General features: G+C 41.4%; 1 non-coding gene across 1 annotated transcript; it reads right to left on the bottom strand.

Annotated features, from left to right (window-relative positions):
* Nucleotides 1-231: 231 nt before the first annotated feature.
* Nucleotides 232-338, bottom strand: LOC142169271 (small nucleolar RNA R71). The gene has a single exon (XR_012698981.1). It is a non-coding gene; the product is annotated as a small nucleolar RNA R71 (small nucleolar RNA).
* Between the last annotated feature and the right edge of the window lie 21,042 nt (nt 339-21,380).

The raw sequence follows: 21,380 nt of genomic DNA, 5'->3' as shown, positions 1-21,380 counted from the left end.
CTCAATTGATGAAGTAAATGATGTGGGAAATTATATTACAATGGGTCAGAAGCACCCCAATTTTTCATGGAGTTCACCTAGAGGTACTGCGAATGCTTGGCAACAATATAACTCTAGACCCCAAGGACAAGTAGCTCATGCCTTCGGAGTATGCCCAGTGGATCGATTAGAACTTGAGAGGAGATGACCAGAAAATTCCTTGATAATTATTTCTCCTCAGCTAAGACGGGCAAGATTAGAAGAGGAATCCATAACTTCTGCCAGAAAGAGACTGAAACTATTTTTGAAGCATGGGAGAGGTTTAAGGAGATAGTTAGAAAGTGTCAACATAGCGGAATTGAACTCTGGATACAACTCTAGGATTTTTCGGTAGGATTGACACCGGGATCATATAGAACATTGAGCAATGCAGTTGGAGGCCCTTTGATGAAGAAGACTCCAAAGGAGATAGTTACAATTCTTAATGAGTTATCTAAAGAGCAGAAGCGGAGCCGCATGTGCAACAGTGCGATCGCAGGTGCGAAAACCCCTGAAGGCAATGAGGTCCATTAAATGTCAGGACTTAGGCTATTTTGGTTCATTTCTTTCACTTCTTGGACGATTTTAGATCTCTTTGAAGAAGGGTTTTCACCTAGCACTTTGAGGTAAGTAATTTATATATAAGATGAGTTTAATACATGCATTTTGGGTAGATTCTTAACACATAAATTGTAGAAATTGTGGGGTTAGTTGAAAAAACCTAGGTTTTGATAAAAATGGGATTTAACCTCGAAAATGATTATGGAATTGGGTGAAAATTATATATTTGAGTTCGTGAGGTTATGGGTAACAATTATCTTCAAAAACTTTAGGAATCCGGGCATATGGGCCCGGGGGTAAATTTTAGGGATTTTCCAATTTGGGTTGTGTAATTGCTCTAATAGTTAAATTTTGAACTTGGGAGTGTATATTGATTAATTTATATAATATTTGGCTAGTTTCGGGTTGTTTGACACCAAGTTGAGGATTTAGAGCGGATTTGTGGACCAGAAGTGAGCTTAAGAATGAGGTAAGTCTCTTGTCTAACCTTGTAAAAGAGAACTCATCCCCTTAGGTGTATCTTGTTGTGTATTACTTGTGTGGCGAGCTACGTATGCACTAGGTGACGAGAGCCCATGAGTAACTATATTCCATGAGATGTCTGAGACTAGGGATTTTAAAGTTGCAAATTTCCAATTTAGATTTCTTATTTTTGGGAAGAATTGAGGAATACATAATAACTCTGTGAAATCCATTTCCTCTCGCGTCGCAAGTACTTCCGCGAGCGAGGTAAGCTTCTCTACTCTCATGGGAGCGGGTCGTTCGCCTCGGCAGTTTAATAGATGCATCTATGATTCGTGTCGTTCGACCCTCAGCAGTGCACACAGTATTTTGGATCGGGCCGTACGACCTCGGCATAAATAGTGCATGATAATACTCGGAGCCCGATTACACTTGATATTATTTTATGACTTGAGAGGTTATGATTTACTTAATGACTGAAATTGATTTGGAACTAGTAAGTATTAGTTGGAGACTTTGGAATTTATTATCGGTTAAAGAATCATTTATTCACTGCTTGCTATTGTGTTATTATTATTCACATATTCCATGCCTATTTAGAATTTTTGTATTTTATTTGTTGGCCCATAGTAAGTGTCGATGTCGACCCCTCGCCACTACTTATTCGAGGTTAGACTGGATACTTACTAGGTACATGTTGTTTATGTACTCAAGCTACACTTCTGCACTAATCGTGCAGGATCTAAGGCAGGTGCATCTGGTGTCCATTCAGGCGCACACCCCCGTTATCTTGAGGCTTAGTGGTGATCTGCTCTTTGAGTCCGTTCTACAGCACCCACAGTCTCTCTCTTTTGTATTTACTTTCTATCTATCTCAGTTTCAGACAGTAGCTTAGGTGTTTTGTATATTCTACTAGTTGCTCATACACTTGTGACACCGAGTCTTTGGAATATGCTAGTAGACACTTTATGACTTTTGAGTACTTATTTCATCATATCTCCTCTTTTATTAGTTTGCACTTTACTTTATTAAATTTTTCACTTTTCATTTACTTAATAAATAAAACTATCAACTACTTTGAAATTATTAAAAGGAATGAATATATGGCTAGTTTACCATTGGCTTGCCTAGCGATAACGTTGGGCACCAGCACGGCCTATAGGAGGAATTGGGTCATGAAAACATGGTATTAAAGCACTAGGCTCACGTAGGTCTCACAAGTCATGAGCAGGCCTCATAGAGTCTTGCGGATCGGTGCAGAGATGTCCGTACTTATCTTCGAGAGTTTATATGGTGCTAGGATACTACTCTTTCTTCATCTACTATCGTGTAGTTGATGTTGTGCTAAGTATCTTTCTCTTATTCTCTCACAGATGGTAAAAAAGCGCACGGCAGATGTATATGACCATGGAAGAGTTGATCCCTCTATTGCTAGAGGCCGAGGTAGAGGGTGAGGGAGGGATCCATCTCATGGAAGAGGACGAGGGCATCCTAGAGATGCTCTAGTTGTGCCACTAGTGGATCCAGTCGAGGATCCTGTTATTGAAGACAAGGGCGAGGTGCCTGTAGCGGAGCCGGCCCTAGTGGATTTCATGTCCGCGCCAGGATTCCAGGAGGTCATGGGTCGTATGCTGGGATTCTATGACTCAGGCTGGTTTATTTCTAGCAGACCCAACCACATCTCAAGTGGGAGGGAGAACACTGACCCCTACCGCTCAGGCTCCAGGGCATGCAGTTGCCGTGTATCAAACCCTAGTCGCATTACATATGAGTGGAACTCATCCAGTCGCAGCAGTTATACCTGAGCCCAGACCAGTTGTGGTCGGTGAGCTACAGAAGCTATTGGATATATGGACCAGGATACATCCTCCTGTCTTTGGAGGTGAGCGACATGACGACCCCCGGGACTCTATTGATCGTTGCAGGGACAGACTGCACAACATGATGATATTGGAATCCCACAGGGTGGACTTTACCACCTTTCAGCTAGAGGGCAGGGCCCGTAGATGGTGGCAGTCCTATCTTCTTGGCAGGCTAGCAGGTTCTCCTCTCTTGACTTGGGACCAGGTCACACACTTATTTTTGGATAGATATATTCCACCCTCACAGAGGAAAGAGCTGCGATTTTAGTTCGAGCAGCTTCAGCAGGGTTAGATGTCGGTGACCGACTATGAGGCGAGATTCTCTAAGTTGTCTCTCCATGCACTTATGATACTTCCGACAGATGCAGAGAGAGTGCGGAGGTTTGTTGCGGATTTACACTCTGGTATCCAGGCCACTATGGCCCGAGAGGTTGAGATGGGGACTTCTTACGAGCTGGTTGTGGAGATAGCTCGGAGGATCAAGGGTGTTCGTCGGCATAAATTGCGCGTGATAATACTCGGAGCCCGATTACACTTGATATTATTTATATCAAGTGTGCTTGAGAGGTTATAATTTATATAATGACCAAAATTGATTTGGAACTAGTAAGTGTTAGTTGGAGACTTTGGAATTTACTTTCGGTTAAAGAATCATTTATTCACTGCTTGCTATGGTGTTATTATTATTCACATATTCCATGCCTATTTAGAATTTTTGTATATTATTTGTTGGCACATAGTAAGTGTCGATGTCGACCCCTCGTCACTACTTCTTCGAGGTGAGACTGGATACTTACTGGGTACATGTTGTTTATGTACTCACGCTATACTTCTGCACTAATCGTGCAGGATCTGAGGCAGGTGCATCTGGTGTCCGTTCAGGCACACACCCTAGTTATCCTGAGGCTTAGTGGTGAGCTGCTCTCTAAGTCCGTTCTGCAGCACCCGCAGTCTCTCTCTTTTGTATTTACTTTCTGTCTATCTCATTTTCAGACAGTAGCTTATGTGTTTTGTATATTCTACTAGTTGCTCATACACTTATGACACCGGGTCTTGGGAACATGCTAATAGACACTTTATGACTTTTGAGTACTTATTTTATTATATCTGCTCTTTTATTAGTTTGCACTTTACTTTATTAAATTTTCCACTTTTCATTGACTTAATAAATAAATAAAAAACAACTACTTTGAAATTATTAAAGGAATGAATATATGGCTAGCTCATTGTTGGCTTGCCTAGCGACGACGTTGGGCGCTATCACGGCCTATAGGAGGAATTGGATCGTGACACTCAGTCATTGAGCACTGTGTGGTACCTTTTGCGGCACACAGCCCGATCCCGTCACAAATCAATAATAATTGCGCTCGTTGTGGGTGTGCAGACTCCAGAGGGGCGGATCCTGCCCAAGCGCTAATATAACTTGTTGCGGCGTGCAGCCCGATCCCATCATGAATCAATAATACCTACTTCGGCATGCATCCCGATCCACATATAACCATAAGTCCTGCTGCAGCGTGCAACCCGATCCACATATAGCCGTAAGGCCTGTTGCAGCATACAACCCGATCCACATATATCCATAAGGCCTGTTGTCGTGCAACCCGATACATATATATCACTCACAACACGGCTCTCAGGCCCTAACTCAGTCATCAATCTCTCCAGTCTCTCGGACTCACAAATCGCATGCCAATCAGCCCAAACAATGATAACATGTTGTGACAACAAATGATAACAGAGACTGAGATACGATAGGCAAATGAATGAATATGACTGAGTATGTAACTGTAATTTAAGCAAATATCTCAACAACATAAATGACCCCAGTGGGCCCCAACAGAATAAACATATAGCCTAAACATGGTTTCTAACATGGATCATAGCTCAATTACTCTATCACATAGAAATTTCAAGGATAAAGACAAGATAAAGTAACTACACAGTACCACAGAATTAATCGAGCCATAATTCACACGGTGCACGCCCACACGCCCATCACCTGGCATGTGCGTCACCTCACACCAAACACATAACACGTATATTCAGGGATTCATACTCTCAGCACCAAGTTTAGAAGTGTTACTTACATCGAACAAGCCAAATCCAATACCGAGCAAGCCAAACGATACTCCAAAAATTCAATATCCTGCGTACCGACCTCCGAACGGCTCAAAACTAGCCAAAAGCAACTCAAATACATCAAATAATGCTTAAGGAAACAATTCCAAAGGATAAAGGTCGAATCTTTACTCAAAAGCCCAAAGTCAACAAAAAAGTCAAACCCGGGCCCATGCCTCGGAAGCTGATGAAACTCACAAAATCTGATAACTCATTCAATTATGAGTCCAACTATACTAGTTTCACTCAAATATGACTCTGCATCGATGTTCAAAACTCAAAAATTCACTTTATGAAACTTTAGACAAAAACCCGCAATTTTCTCTTTAAAATTCATAATCAAATTAATAAAAACGAAGATAGACTCACGAAATATAATCAAAATCGAGTATAGAACACTTACCCCAATCCTTGTGATGAAATTTGCCTACAAAATCGCTCAAATTTGAGCTCCCCAACTCAAAATGTGAATAAAATAGCCAACCCTCGATATATAGCTTCTGCCTAGGCATCTTCGCTTTCGCAAACAAATTAGCCGCTTCTGCGGCGTCGCTTCTCCGATAGTACATCCGCTTCTGCCGAGACAGCTAAAAACTCGACCCTCGCACCTGCAGAAAAAATTTCCGCTTCTGCGATATCATAGGTGCGAACCATCGTCCGCTCTTGCGCCAGACCTTGCTCCTGCACTCCATCCCATCGCACCTGCGCATCCGCACATGCGCCTAAATCTCCGCTTCTGCGATCTTCCTCACCCAGCTTCTTCTCACTTCTGGGATGGACAGCCCGTATCTGCGAAGTCGCTTCTGCGACCATACTCCGTAGATGCGGCTACACCAGTACCAGCAAATCTTCAACAATGCAACAAAAGGAAAGATGATCTGAACCACATCGTAACTCACCTAAGCCACTCAGGACCCCGTCCAAATATACCAACAAGTGCCATAACATAATACGGACCGACTCGAGGCCTCAAATCACACATAACGACATCGTAACGACAAATCGCACCTTAATTCTAACTTAAATGAACTTTGAACTTTCAGCTTCCATAACTCGCACCGAAACATAACAAATCAACTCGGAATGAACTCAAATTTTTCACACAAGTCCCAAATGACATAACGAAGCTATTCAAATTCCCGGAACCGCAATCCGACCTCGATATCATTAAAGTCAACTCCCGATCAAACTTATAAACTTTCCAAGCCTTCAGATTTTCAACTTTCGCCAATTAGTGCCACATCCGTCTAATAATATCCAAATGCAAATTCGGGCATACGCCCAAGTCCAAAATCACTATCCGGACCTAATGGAACCATCAAAACTCCATGACATGGTCAAATATACAAAAATCATACTTGCTCAACTCTTCCAACTTAAAACTTCAAACATGAAATTCATTCTTCAAAATCACTTCCGAATAACCTGAAAATCAAAACCGACGATTCACACAATTAATAATACATCATACGGAGCTACTCATGCCCTCAAAGTACCGAGCAAAGTGAAAATGCTCAAAATGAGCGGTCGGGTCGTTACAGGGTGATGCCGTGCCATTTCATTTATCATATCAATATTATATGGTGAGGTTGATAGTAAAAGCACGAAGGGTGATGTTGTGACATTCTTGGTTCCATTGCTTTATTTGATTTTTGAATTTTGTGATTTATCGGTTGCATTGTCGTTTATATTGGAAGAAGTGTACTTGGTGACTTTGTGCTTGCCATTCTTATCGCACTTTCCTTTTCTACATGTTCCCTCCTCGTTATTATGTTAAATGCCCTATTTTTATTTCTATTGCTTCATGTATATATCTGCTCAGGATCTTAGTAGGTGTCTTGTCATAGCCTTGTCACTATCTCGTCGGGGTTAGCTCGACACTTGTAGAGTACATTGGGTCTGTTGTACTCATGCTACACTTCTGCACTTCTTGTACAGATACAGGTGTTGGTCCCATCGTTGTTTAGTGGTGCTTCTGCATGGATCATTTTCGCTTCTGCGACATTGCTGGTGCGAGCCATCATCTGCTCCTGCGCCAGACCTCGCTCCTGCACTCCATCCCATCGCACCTGCGCATCCGTACATGTGCCTAAATCTCTTCTTATGCGATCTTCCTCACCCAACTTCTTCTCGTTTCTACGATGGACAGTCCGCATCTGCAAAGTCGCTTCTGCGACCAAGACTCTGCAGATGCGGCTACACAAGTACCAGCAAATCTTCAACAATGCAACAAAAGGAAAAATGATCTGATCCACGTCCGTAACACATCCGAGCCACTCGGGACCCCGTCCAAATATACCAACAAGTCCCATAACATAATACGAACCTAGTCCAGGCCTTGAATCACACATAATGACATCGAAACAATGAATCGCACCTCAAGTCTAACTTAAATGAGCTTTGAACTTTCATTATCCATAACTCGCGCCGAAACATATTAAATCAACTCGGAATGAACTCAAATTTTGCACACAAGTCCCAAATGATATAACGAAGCTATTCCAATTCCCGAAACCGCAATCCAAACCCGATATCATCAAAGTCAACTCCTGATCAAACTTATGAACTTTCCAAGCCTTCAGATTTTCAACTTTCGCCAATTAGCGTCGCATCCTTCTAGAAATATCCAAATGCAAATTCGGGCATACTCCAAAGTCGAAAATCACCATCCAGGCCTGATGGAACCATCAAAACTCCGTTCTGGGGTCAAATACTTAAAAGTCAAACTTCGTTAATTCTTCCAACTTAAAGCTTCAATTATGAAATTCATTCTTCCAAATCACTTCCGAATAACCTGAAAACCAAACCCGATGATTCAAATAAGTTATAATACATCATACAGAGCTACTCATGCCCTCAAACTATCGAGCGAAGTGAAAATGCTCAAAATGACCGGTCGGGTCATTACAGGGTGATGTTGTGCCATTTCAGTTATCATATCATTACTATATGGTGAGGTTGATAGTAAAAGCAAGAAGGGATATGTTGTGACATTGTTGGTTCCATTGCCTTATTTATTTCGGATTTTGTAATTTATCGGTTGCATTGTCGTTTATCTTGGAATAAGTTTACATAGTGACTTTGTACTTGGCATTCTTATTGTACTTTCCTTTTCTACATGTTCCCTCCCCGTTAATATGTTAAATGCCCTATTTTTTATTTATGTTGCTTCATGTATATATCTGCATAGGTTCGTAGTAGGTGTCTTATCATAGCCTCATCAGGTTAGGCTCGACACGTGCAGAGTACATTGGGTCTGTTATACCCATGCTACATTTCTACATTTCTTGTGCAGATACTGGTGTTGGTCTTATCGTAGTCTAGTGTTGCTTCGGCACGGATCATTTCCGCTACTGCGACATCGCAGGTGTGAGCTATCATCCGCTCCTGCGCCAGACCTCGCTCTTGCACTCCATCCCATCGCACATGTGCATCCGCACATGCGCCTAAATCTCCACTTTTGCGATTTTCCTCCCCCAGCTTCTTCTCGCTTCTACGATGAACAACCCATATCTGCGAAGTTGCTTTTGCGACCATACTATGCAGATGCAGCTACACCAGTACCAGCAAATCTTCAACATGCAACAAGAGGAAAAATGATCTGAACCACATCCGTAACTCTCCCGAGCCACTTAGGACCCCGTCCAAATATACCAACAAGTCCCATAGCATAATACGGACCGAATCGAGGCATCAAATCACACATAACGACATCAAAACGACGAATCGTACCTTAATTCGAACTTAAATGAACTTTGAACTTTCAACTTCCATAACTCGCACCGAAACATATTTAAATCAACTCGGAATGAACTCAAATTTTGCACACAAGTACCAAATGACATAACGAAGCTATTCAAATACCCGGAACAACAAACCAAACTTGATATCAACAAAGTCAACTCCCGATCAAACTTATGAACTTTTCAAGCCTTCAGATTTTAAACTTTCGCCAATTAGTGTTGCATCCTTCTAGAAATATCCAAATGCAAATCCGGGCATACGCCCAATTCCAAAATCACCATCCGGACCTAATGGAACCATCAAAACTCCATTTTGTTGTCAAATACATAAAAGTTAAATTTGGTCAACTCTTCCAACTTAAAACTTCAAACATGAAATTTATTCTTCCAAATCACTTCCGAATAATCTGAAAATCAAAACCGACGATTCACACAAGTCATAATACATCATACGGAGCTACTCATGCCTTCGAAGTACCGAGCAAAGGTGCAAATGCTCAAAACGACCGGTCGGGTCATTACAGGGTGATACCATGCCATTTTATTTATTATATCACTATTATATGGTGAGGTTGATAGTAAAAACACGACGGGTAATGTTGTGACATTGTTGGTTCCATTGCCTTATTTGATTTCCAGATTTTGTGATTTATCGGTTGCATTATCGTTTATCTTGGAAGAAGTTTACTTAATGACTTTGTACTTGCCATTCTTATCGCACTTTCCTTTTCTGCATGTTCTCCTCGTTATTATGTTAAATGCCCTATTTTTATTTTTGTTGCTTCATGTATATATCTGCTTAGGATCTTAGTAGGTGTCTTGTCATAGCCTTGTCACTATCTTGTCGGGGTTAGGCTCGACACTTGCAGAGTACATTGGGTCTGTTGTACTCATGCTACACTTCTGCACTTCTTCTGTAGATATAGGTGTTGGTCCCATCGTTGTCTAGTGGTGCTTTTGCATGGATCATTTCCGCTTCTGTGACATCGCAGGTGCGAGCCACCAACCGCTCCTGCGCCAGACCTCGCTCCTGCACTCCATCCCATCGCACCTGTGCATCCGCACATGCGCCTAAATCTCAGCTTCTGCGATCTTCCTCGCCTAGCTTCTTCTCGCTTCTGTGATGGACAGCCCGTATCTGCGAAGTCGCTTCTGCGACTTTACTTCACAGATGCAGATATACCAGTACCGGCAAATCTTCAACAATGCAACAAGAGGAAGAATGATCTGAACCACATCTGTAACTCACACGAGTCACTCAAGACCCCGTCCAAATATAACAACAAGTCCCATAACATAATACGGACCGACTCGAGGCCTCAAATCACACATAATGACATCAAAACGATGAATCGCACATTAATTCGAACTTAAATGAACTTTTAACTTTCAACTTCCATAACTCGAACTGTAACATATCAAATCAACGCAGAATGAACTCAAATTTTGCACTCAAGTCCCAAATGACATAACGAAGCTAGTCAAATTCCAGGAACCGCAATCCAAACCCGATATCATCAGAGTCAACTCCCGATCAAACTTATGAACTTTTCAAGCCTTCAGATTTTTCAACTTTTGCCAATTAGCGTCACATCCTTCTGGAAATATCCAAATGCAAATTCGAGCATACGCCTAAGTCCAAAATCACCATCCAGGCCTAATGGAACAATCAAAACTTCGTTCTGAGTTCAAATACGCAAAAATCAAAATTTGTTAACTCTTCCAACTTAAAGCTTCAAATATGAAATTCATTTTTCCAAATCGCTTCTGAATACCCTGAAACCCAAAACCGACAATTCACACAAGTCATAATACATCATACGGAGCTACTCATGCCCTCAAACTACAGAGCGACGTGCAAATGCTCAAAATGACCGTTCGGGACGTTATAGGGTGATGTCATGCCATTTCATTTATCATATCATTATTATATGGTGAGGTTGATAGTAAAAGCACGAAGGATGATGTTGTGACATTGTTTGTTCCATTGCCTTATTTCATTTCCAGATTTGGTGATTTGTCGATTGCATTGTCGTTTATCTTGGAAGAAGTTTACTTGGTGACTTTGTACTTGCCATTCTTATCGTACTTTCCTTTTCCACACGTTCCTTCCCCGTTATTATGTTAAATTCCCTATTTTTTATTTCTGTTGCTTCAAGTATATATCTGCTTAGGATCGTAGTAGGTGTATTGTCATAGCCTCGTCACTATCTCGTCGAGGTTAGGCTCGACACTTTCAGAGTACATTGGGTCTGTTGTACTCATGCTACACTTCTGCACTTCTTGTGCAGATACTGGTGTTACCCATCGTTGTCTAGTATTTCTTCTGCACTGATCATTTCCGCTACTGGGACATCGTAGGTGCGAGCTATCATCCGCTCCTACAGCAGACCTCGCTACTGCACTCCATCCCATCGCACATACGCCTAAATCTCTACTTCTGCGTTCTTCCTCACATAGCTTCTTCTCACTTCTGCTATGGACAGCTCGTATCTGCGAAGTCGCTTCTGCGACCATACTCTGCAGATGCGGCTACACCAGTACTAGCAAATCTTCAACAATGCAACAAGAGGAAAAGTAATCTGAACCAAATCTGTAACACCCGAGCCACTCAGGACCCCGTCCAAACATACTAACAAGTCCCATAACATAATACGGACCGACTCGAGGCCTCAAATCACACATAACGACATCAAAATGATGAATAGCACCTTAATTCGAACTTAAATGAACTTTGAACTTTCAACTTCCATAACTCGCACTGTAACATATCAAATCAACACGGAATGAACTCAAATTTTGCACACAAGGCCCAAATGACATAACGAAGCTAGTCAAATTCCAGGAACCGCAATCCAAACCAGATATCATCAGAGTCAACTCCCGATCAAACTTATGAACTTTCCAAGCCTTAAGTTTTTGCAACTTTCGCCAATTAGCATCACATCCTTTAGGAAATATCCAAATGCAAATCCGGGCATACTCCCGAGTCCAAAATCACCATCCAGACCTAATGGAACCATCCAAACTCCGTTATGGGGTCAAATAATCAAAAGTCAAACTTTGTCAACTCTTCCAACTTAAAGCTTAAAGCTTAAAACATGAAATTCATTCTTCCAAATCGCTTCTGAATAACCTGAAACCCAAAGCCGATGATTCAAACAAGTTATAATACATCATATGGAGCTTCTCATGACCTCAAACTACAGAGCAAAGTGCAAATGCTCAAAATGACCGGTCGGGACGTTACAGGGTAATGTCGTGCCATTTTATTTATCATATCATTATTATATGGTGAGATTGATAGTAAAAGCTCGAATGGTGATATTGTGACATTGTTGGTTCCATTGCCTTATTTGATTTTCGGATTTTGTGATTTATCATTTGCATTGTCGTTTATCTTGGAAGAATTTTACTTGGTGACTTTGTACTTGCCATTCTTATCGTACTTTCCTTTTCTACATGTTCCCTCCCTGTTATTATGTTAAATTCCCTATTTTTTATTTCTGTTGCTTCAAGTATATATCTTCTCAGTATCGTAGTAGGTGTCTTGTCATAACCTCGTCAATATCTCATCGGGGTTAGGCTTGACACTTTTAGAGTACATTGGGTCTGTTGTACTCATGCTACACTTCTACACTTCTTGTGCAGATACTGGTGTTGCCCATCGTTGTCTAGTGTTGCTTCTGCACGGATCATTTCCGCTACTGGGACATCGCAGGTGCGGGCTATCATCCGCTCATGTGCCAAACCTTGCTCCTGCATTCTATCCCATCGCACATGTGCATCCGCACATGCGCCTAAATCTCTGCTTCTGCGATCTTCGTCACCTAGCTTCTTCTCGCTTCTGCGATGGACTGCCCGCATCTGCGAAGTAGCTTTTGCGACTATACTCCGCAGATGCGGCTACACCAGTACCAGCAAATATTCAACAATGCAACAAGAGGAAAAATGATCTGAACCACATCCGTAACTCACACGATTCACTCAGGACCCCGTCCAAATATACCAACAAGTCCTATAACATAATACGGACCGACTCGAGGCCTCAAATCACACATAACGACATCGAAATGATGAATCGCACCATAATTCGAACTTAAATGAACTTTGAACTTTCAATTTCCATAACTCGCACTATAATATATCAAATCAACACGGAATGAACTCAAATTGTGCACACAAGTCCCAAATGACATAACGAAGCTATTCAAATTCCCGAAACCGCAATCCGAACCCGATATCATCAAAGTCAACTCCCGATCAAAATTATGAACTTTCCAAGGCTTCAGATTTTCAACGTTCACCAATTAGCGTCGCATCCTGTTAGAAATATCCAAATGCAAATTCGGGCATACTCCCAAGTCCAAAATCACCATTGAAGCCTAATTGAACCATCAAAACTTTGTTCTAGGTCAAATACACAAAAGTCAAACTTCGTCAACTCTTCCAACTTAAAGCTTCAAACATGAAATTCATTCTTCCAAATAACCTGAAACCCAAAATCGACAATTCAAACAAGTTGTAATACATCATACGGAGCTACTCAAGCCCTCAAACTACCGAGCGAAGTGCAAATGCTCAAAATGACTAGTCGGGTCGTTACAGGGTGATGTCGTGCCATTTCATATATCATATCATGACTATATGGTGATGTTGATAGTCAAAGCACGAAGGGAGATGTTGTAACATTGTTGGTTTCATTGACTTATTTTATTTTCGGATATTGTGATTTATCTGTTGCATTGTCGTTTATCTTTGAAGAAGTTTGCATGGTGACTTTGTACTTGGCATTCTTATCATACTTTCCTTTTCTACACGTTCCCTCCCTATTATTATGTTAAATGCCCTATTTTTTATTTCTGTTGCTTCATGTATATATCTACTCAGGATCGTAGTAGGCGTCTTATCATAGCCTCGTCACTATCTCGTCAGGGATAGGCTCAACACTTGCAGAGTACATAGGGTCTGTTGTACTCATGCTACATTTCTGCACTTCTTGTGGAGATACTGGTGTTGGTCCCATCGTTATCTATTGTTGCTTCTGCACGGATCATTTTCGCTAATGCGACATTGCAGGTGCTAGCTATCAAACGCTCCTCCGCCAGACCTCGCTCATGCACTCCATCCCATCGTACATGCGCATCCGCACATGCACCTAAATCTCTCCTTCTGTGATCTTCCTCACCCAGCGTCTTCCCACTTCTGCGATGGACTGTATGCATCTAAAAGTCACTTCTGCGACCAAAACTCTACAGATGCGGCTACACAAGTACCAGCAAATCTTCAACAATGCAACAAGAGGAAAAATGATCTAAACCACATCTGTAACTCACACGATTCACTCAGGACCCCGTCCAAATACACCAACAAGTCCCATAGCAAAATACGGACCGACTAAAGGCCTCAAATCACACATAACGACATCGAAAAGATGAATCGCACCTTAATACGAACTTAAATGAACCTTCAACTTTCAACTTCCATAACTCGCACTATAACATATCAAATCAACACAGAATGAACTCAAATTTTGCACACAAGTCCCAAATGACATAAAGAAGCTATTCAAATTCCCGAAACTGCAATCCGAACCCGATATCATCAAAGTCAACTCCCGATTAAAATTATGAACTTTCTAAGCCTTCATATTTTCAACGTTCGCCAATTAGTGTCGCATTCTTCTACAAATAACCAAATGCAAATTCGGGCATACTCCCATATCCAAAATCACCATCCAGGCATAATTGAACCATCAAAACTTCATTCTGGGTCAAATACACAAAAGTCAAATTTCGTCAACTCTTCCAACTTAAAGCTTCAAACATGAAATTTATTCTTCCAAATCGCTTCCGAATAACCTGAAACCCAAAACCGACGATTTAAACAAGTTGTAATACATCATACGGAGCTACTCATGCCCTCAAACTACCGAGTGAAGTGAAAATGCTCAAAACGACCAGTCGGGTCATTACAGGGTGATGTCGTGCCATTACATTTATCATATCATTATTATATGGTGATGTTGATAATAAAAGCACGAAAGGATATGTTGTGACATTGTTGGTTCCATTGCCTTATTTTATTTTAGAATTTTGTGATTTATCGGTTGCATTGTCGTTTATTTTGGAAGAAGTTTACATGGTGACTTTGTACTTGGCATTCTTATCGTACTTTCCTTTTCTACATGTTCCCTTCCTGTTATTATGTTAAATGCCCTATTTTTTATTTCTGTTGCTTCATGTATATATCTACTCAGGATCGTAGTAGGTGTCTTATCATAGCCTCGTCACTATCTCGTCGGGGATAGGCTCGACACTTGCAGAGTATATTGGGTATGTTGTACTCATGCTACACTTCTGCACTTCTTGTGCAGATACTGGTGTGGGTCCCATTGTTGTCTAGTGTTGCTTCTGCACGGATCATTTCCGCTAATGCGACATCGCAGGTACGAGCTATCAAACGCTCTTGCGCCAGACCTCGCTCATGCACTCCATCCCATCGCACATGCGCATCCGCACATGCGCCTAAATCTCTCCTTCTGCGATCTTCCTCACCCAACTTCTTCTCACTTCTGCGATGGACTATATGCATCTAAAAGTCACTTCTACGACCAAGACTCTACAGATGCGCCTACACAAGTACCAGCAAATCTTCAACAATGCAACAAGAGGAAAAATGATTTGAACCACATCTGTAACTCACCCGATTCACTCAGGACCCCGTCCAAATATACCAACAAGTCCCATAGAAAAATACGGACCGACTAAAGGCCTCAAATCACATAAAACGACATCGAAACGATGAATCGCACCTTAATTCGAACTTAAATGAACTTTCAACTTTCATAACTCGCACTGTAACATATCAAATCAACACGGAATGAACTCAAATTTTGCACACAAGTCCCAAATGACATAATGAAGCTATTCAAATTCCCGAAACCGCAATCCGAACCCGATATCATCAAAGTCAACTCCCGATCAAAATTATGAACTTTTCAAGCCTTCATATTTTCAACGTTCGCCAATTAGCGTCGCAACCTTCTAGAAATATCCAAATGCAAATTCAGGCAGACTCCCAAGTCCAAAATCACCATTCAGGCATATTTGAACCATCAAAACTTCGTTCTAGGTGAAATACACAAAAGTCAAACTTCATCCACTCTTCCAACTTAAAGCTTCAAATATGAAATTCATTCTACCAAATCGTTTCCGAATAACCTGAAACCTAAAACCGACGATTCAAACAAGTTGTAATACATCATACGGAGCTACTCATGCCCTCAAACTATCGAGCGAAGTGCAAATGCTCAAAACGACCAATCGGGTCATTACAGGGTGAAGCCGTGCCATTTCATTTATCATATCATTATTATATGGTGATGTTGATAGTAAAAGCACGAAGGTAGATGTTGTGACATTGTTGGTTCCATTGCCTTATTTTATTTTCGGATTTTGTGATTTATCGGTTGCTTTGTCGTTTATCTTGGAAGAAGTTTACATGGTGACTTTGTACTTGGCATTCTTATCGTACTTTCCTTTTCTACATGTTCCCTCCCTATTATTATGTTAAATGCCCTATTTTTTATTTCTGTTACTTCATGTATATATCTACTCAGGATCGTAGTAGGTGTCTTATCATAGCCTCGTCACTATCTCGTCGGGGATAGGCTCGACACTTGCAGAGTACATTGGGTATATTGTACTCCTGCTACACTTCTGCACTTCTTGTGTAGATACTGGTGTTGGTTCCATCGTTGTCTAGTCTTGCTTTTGCACGGATGATTTCCGTTAATGCGACATCGCAGGGGCGAGATATCATCCGCTACTGCGCCAAACCTCGCTCATGCACTCCATCCCATCGCACCTGCGCATCCGCACATGCGCCTAAATCTCTGCTTTTGCGATCTTCCTCACCCAGCTTCTTGTCACTTCTGCGATGGACTGTATGCATCTACAAAGTCACTTCTGCGACAAAGACTCTACAGATGCGGCTACACAAGTACCAGCAAATCTTCAACAATGAAACAAGAGGAAAAATGATCTGAACCACATCTATAACTCACACGATTAACTCAGGACCCCGTTCAAATATACCAACAAGTCCCATAGCAAAATACGGATCGACTAAAGGCCTCAAATCATACATAACGACATCGAAACGATGAATCGCACCTTAATTCAAACTTAAATGAACTTTGAACTTTCAACTTTCATAACTCGCACTGTTACATATCAAATCAACACGGAATGAACTCAAATTTTGCACACAAGTCCCAAATGACATAACGAAGCTATTCAAATTCACAAAACCGCAATCCAAACCCGATATCATCAAAGTCAACTCCCGATCAAAATTATGAACTTTTGAAGACTTCAGATTTTCAACGTTCGCCAATTAGCGTCGCATCCTTCTAGAAATATCCAAATGCAAATTCGGGCATACTCCCAAGTCCAAAATCACCATCCAGGCCTAATTGACCCATCAAAACTTTGTTCTGGGGTCAAATACACAAAAGTCAAACTTCGTCAACTCTTCCAACTTAAAGCTTCAAACATGAAATTCATTCTTCCAAATCGCTTTTGAATAACCTGAAACCCAAAACCGACGATTCAAAAAGGTTGTAATACATCATACGGTGCTACTCATGCCCTCAAACTAACGAACGAAGTGCAAATGCTCAAAATGACCAGTTGGGTCGTTACAGGGTGATGCCGTGCCATTTCATTTATCATATCATTATTATATGGTGATATTGATAGTCAAAGCACGAAGGGAGATGTTGTAACATTGTTGGTTCCATTGCCTTATTTTATTTTTTGATTTTGTGATTTATCTATTGCATTGTCGTTTATCTTTGAAGAAGTTTACATGGTGACTTTGTACTTGGCATTCTTATCGTACTTTCCTTTTCTACATGTTCCCTCCCTGTTATTATGTTAAATGCCCTATTTTTTATTTCTGTTGCTTCATGTAAATATCTACTCAGGATCGTAGTAGGTGTCTTATCATAGCCTCGTCACTATCTCGTCGGGGATAGGCTTGACACTTGCAGAGTTCAATGGGTCTGTTGTACTCATTCTACACTTCTTGTGCAGATACTGGTGATGGTCCCATCGTTGTCTAGTGTTGCTTCTGCACGGATCATTTTCGCTAATGCGACATCGCAGGGGCGAGCTATCATCCGCTCCTGCACCAAACCTCGCTTATGCACTCCATCCTATCGCACCTGTGCATCCGCACATGCGCCTAAATCTATGCTTCTCCGATCTTCCTCACCCAGCTTCTTGTCACTTCTGTGATGGACTGTATGCATCTACAAAGTCACTTATGTGACCAAGACTCTACAGATGCGGCTACATAAGTACCAGGAAATCTTCAACAATAGAACAAGAGGAAAAAAGATCTGAACCACATACGTAACTCACCCGAGCCACTCAGGACCCCGTCCAAATATACCAACAAGTCCCATAGAAAAATACGGACCGACAAAAGGCCTGAAATCACACATAACGACATCGAAATGATGAATCGCACCTTAATTCGAACTTAAATGAACTTTGAACTTTAAACTTCCAAACTCGCACTATAACATATCAAATAAACACGGAATGAACTCAAATTTTGTACTCAAGTCCCAAATGAGCTAATCAAATTCCCAAAACCGCAATCCGAACCCGATATCATCAAAGTTAACTCCCGATCAAAATTATGAACTTTCCAAACCTTCTGATTTTCAACGTTCGCCAATTAGCGTCGCATCCTTCTAGAAATATCCAAATGCAAATTCGGGCATACTCCCAAGTCCAAAATCACCATCCAGGCCTAATTGAACCATCAAAACATCATTCTGGGGTCAAATACACAAAAGTCAAACTTCGTCAACTCTTCTAACTTAAAGCTTCAAACATGAAATTCATTCTTCCAAATCGCTTTCGAATAACCTGAAATCCAAAACCGACGATTCAAACAAGTTATAATACATCATACAGAGCTTCTCAAGACCTCAAACTACCGAGCGAAGTGCAAATACTCAAAATGACCGGTCGGGACATTACAGAGTGATGTCATGCCATTTTATTTATCATATCATTATTATATGGTGAGGTTGATAGTAAAAGCTCGAAGGGTGATGTTGTGACATTGTTGGTTCCATTGCCTTATTTGATTTACGAAATTTGTGATTTATCATTTGCATTATCGTTTATCTTGGAAGAAGTTTACTTGGTGACTTTGTACTTGGCATTCTTATCGTACTTTCCTTTTCTACATGTTCCCTCCCCGTTATTATGTTAAATTCCCTATTTTTTATTTCTGTTACTTCAAGTATATATATTCTCAGGATCGTAGTAGGTGTCATGTCATAACCTCGTCACTATCTCATTGGGGTTAGGCTAGACACTTTCAGAGTACATTGGGTCCGTTGTACTCATGCTACACTTCTGCACTTCTTGTGCAGATACTGGTGTTTCCATCATTGTCTAGTGTTGCTTCTGCACGGATCATTTTCGCTACTGGGCCATCGCAGGTGCGAGCTAAATCTCACTTGTGCATCCGCACATGCGCTTAAATCTCAACTTCTGCGATCTTCCTCGCCTAGCTTCTTCTCGCTTCTGTGATCTTCCTCGCCTTGCTTCTTCTCGCTTCTGCGATGGACAACCCGTATCTGTGAAGTCGCTTCTGCGACTATACTCCGCAGATGCGGCTATACCAGTACCAGCAAATTTTCAACAATGCAACAAGAGGAAGAATGATCCGAACCACATCCGTAACTCACATGATTCACTCAAGATCCCGTCCAAATATACCAACAAGTCCCATAACATAATACAGACTGACTCGAGGCCTCAAATCACACATAAAGACATCGAAACGATGAATCGCACCTTAATTCGAACTTAAATAAACTTTGATCTTTGAACTTTCAACTTCCATAACTCGCACTGTAACATATCAAATCAACACAGAATGAACTCAAATTTTGCACACAAGTCTCAAATGACATAACGAATCTATTCAACTTCCCGAAACCGCAATCTGAACCCGATATCATCAAATTTAACTCCCGATCAAACTTATGAACTTTCCTGAAATGCAAAACACTGATCGCAAATTTGATCAGTGCATCAGGCCCAAGATAGTCACAAATGCGACATTTAGTTGCAAATGCGAACATCCCCCCACCCCCCCCCCCCACCCCCACACACACACATCATAATTACGCATAAAAATATCCCAAATGCTAAGTTGTAATGATCTGATCGATCGCTTTGAGATATAGCATGTCGTTCTGTAGTTTGAGGCCATGAGTAGCTTCACTTCGGATATTATGACTTGTGCATGTGGTCGGAATTGAATTTCGGGAAGTTCGGAGTTGAATTAGAAAGAAATTTCTCATTTCAAAAGCCTTAAGTTGAAAGAATTGACTAAGATTGGATTTTAGAGTAAATAGACTCGGAATCAGGATTTGAAGGTTTTAGCAGGTTCGTATGATGATTTCGGACTTGGGTGTATGTTCGGATCGGATTTTGGATGCCCCGGGAGCGTTTCGGCACCTATTATGGAAGTTAGCATTTTGGAAGAATTTCATAAATTTGGGTTGAAGTGCATTTCAATATTATCAATGTTCGTTTGGGATTCCGAGTGTGGGCATAGCTCCGTATGGTGATTCTGGTATTGGAAGCGCGTCCGAAAGCGGATTCGGAGGTTCGTATGTCATTTTGGAGTCATTTGGCTAAAGTTCGAAATTTGAAAGTTTTTGAGAAGTTTGACCTGAAGTGGACTTTTTGATATCGGGGTCGGAATCCGATTCCGGAAATTGGAGTAGGTCCATAATGTCAAATGTGACTTGTGTGCAAATTTGAGGTCCATCGGACGTGATTTGATAGGTTTCGGCATCGAATGTAGAAGTTGAAATTCTAAATTTCATTAAATCTTGGTATGGGGTGTGATCATGAATTTGACATTGTTTGATGTGATTTAAAGGCACGAATAAGTTCGTAACGTGTTTTGGGATGTGTTGGTATATTTAGTTGAGGTCATGAGGGCCTCAGGTGGATTCTGGAAGATTAACAGATCGAGTTTGGGTTTTGGAGGAAGAGCTGAAGCTTCCAGCTTCTGGTATGATCGCACCAGCGCATGGGCAGCCGAAGGTGCAAAAGTGAGGAGCAGGCCAGCATCCGCAGATGCGAGGTATTTTGGCGCACCTGCGAACGCGCAGGTGTGAGGATTGTTCGCAAAAGCGGATGGATGCGTAGGAGCGAAGGGGCAGGCGCACCTGCGGTTGTGCAGAAGCGAGCCATTGTCCGCAGGTGCGGTGCCAGGACAAAAGGGAGAAATGCGCACCCGCGAGAAATTTGTCCGCAAGTGCGGAACCATAGGTGCAGAACCGCAGGTGCGATTGTGACTCCGCAGGTGCGAAAATCGCAGAATGCGAAACCTTCATTTAAGTCCGAAGTTGCGTATGTTTAGCCCATTTTCTTCATGTTTTGGGCGATTGTGGAGCATTGTGAGAGAAGATTTCAACTAGCAACCTGAAGGTAAGTTAATTCTACACACTTTGAGTTAAATACATAGATTTTTGGGTGGATTATAACTTATAAATCTTGGA

This window comes from Nicotiana tabacum, chromosome 14 (assembly GCF_000715075.1).
Source record: "Nicotiana tabacum cultivar K326 chromosome 14, ASM71507v2, whole genome shotgun sequence".
Taxonomy (NCBI): Eukaryota; Viridiplantae; Streptophyta; class Magnoliopsida; order Solanales; family Solanaceae; genus Nicotiana; species Nicotiana tabacum.
This window is presented reverse-complemented; position numbering and strand designations above follow the sequence as displayed.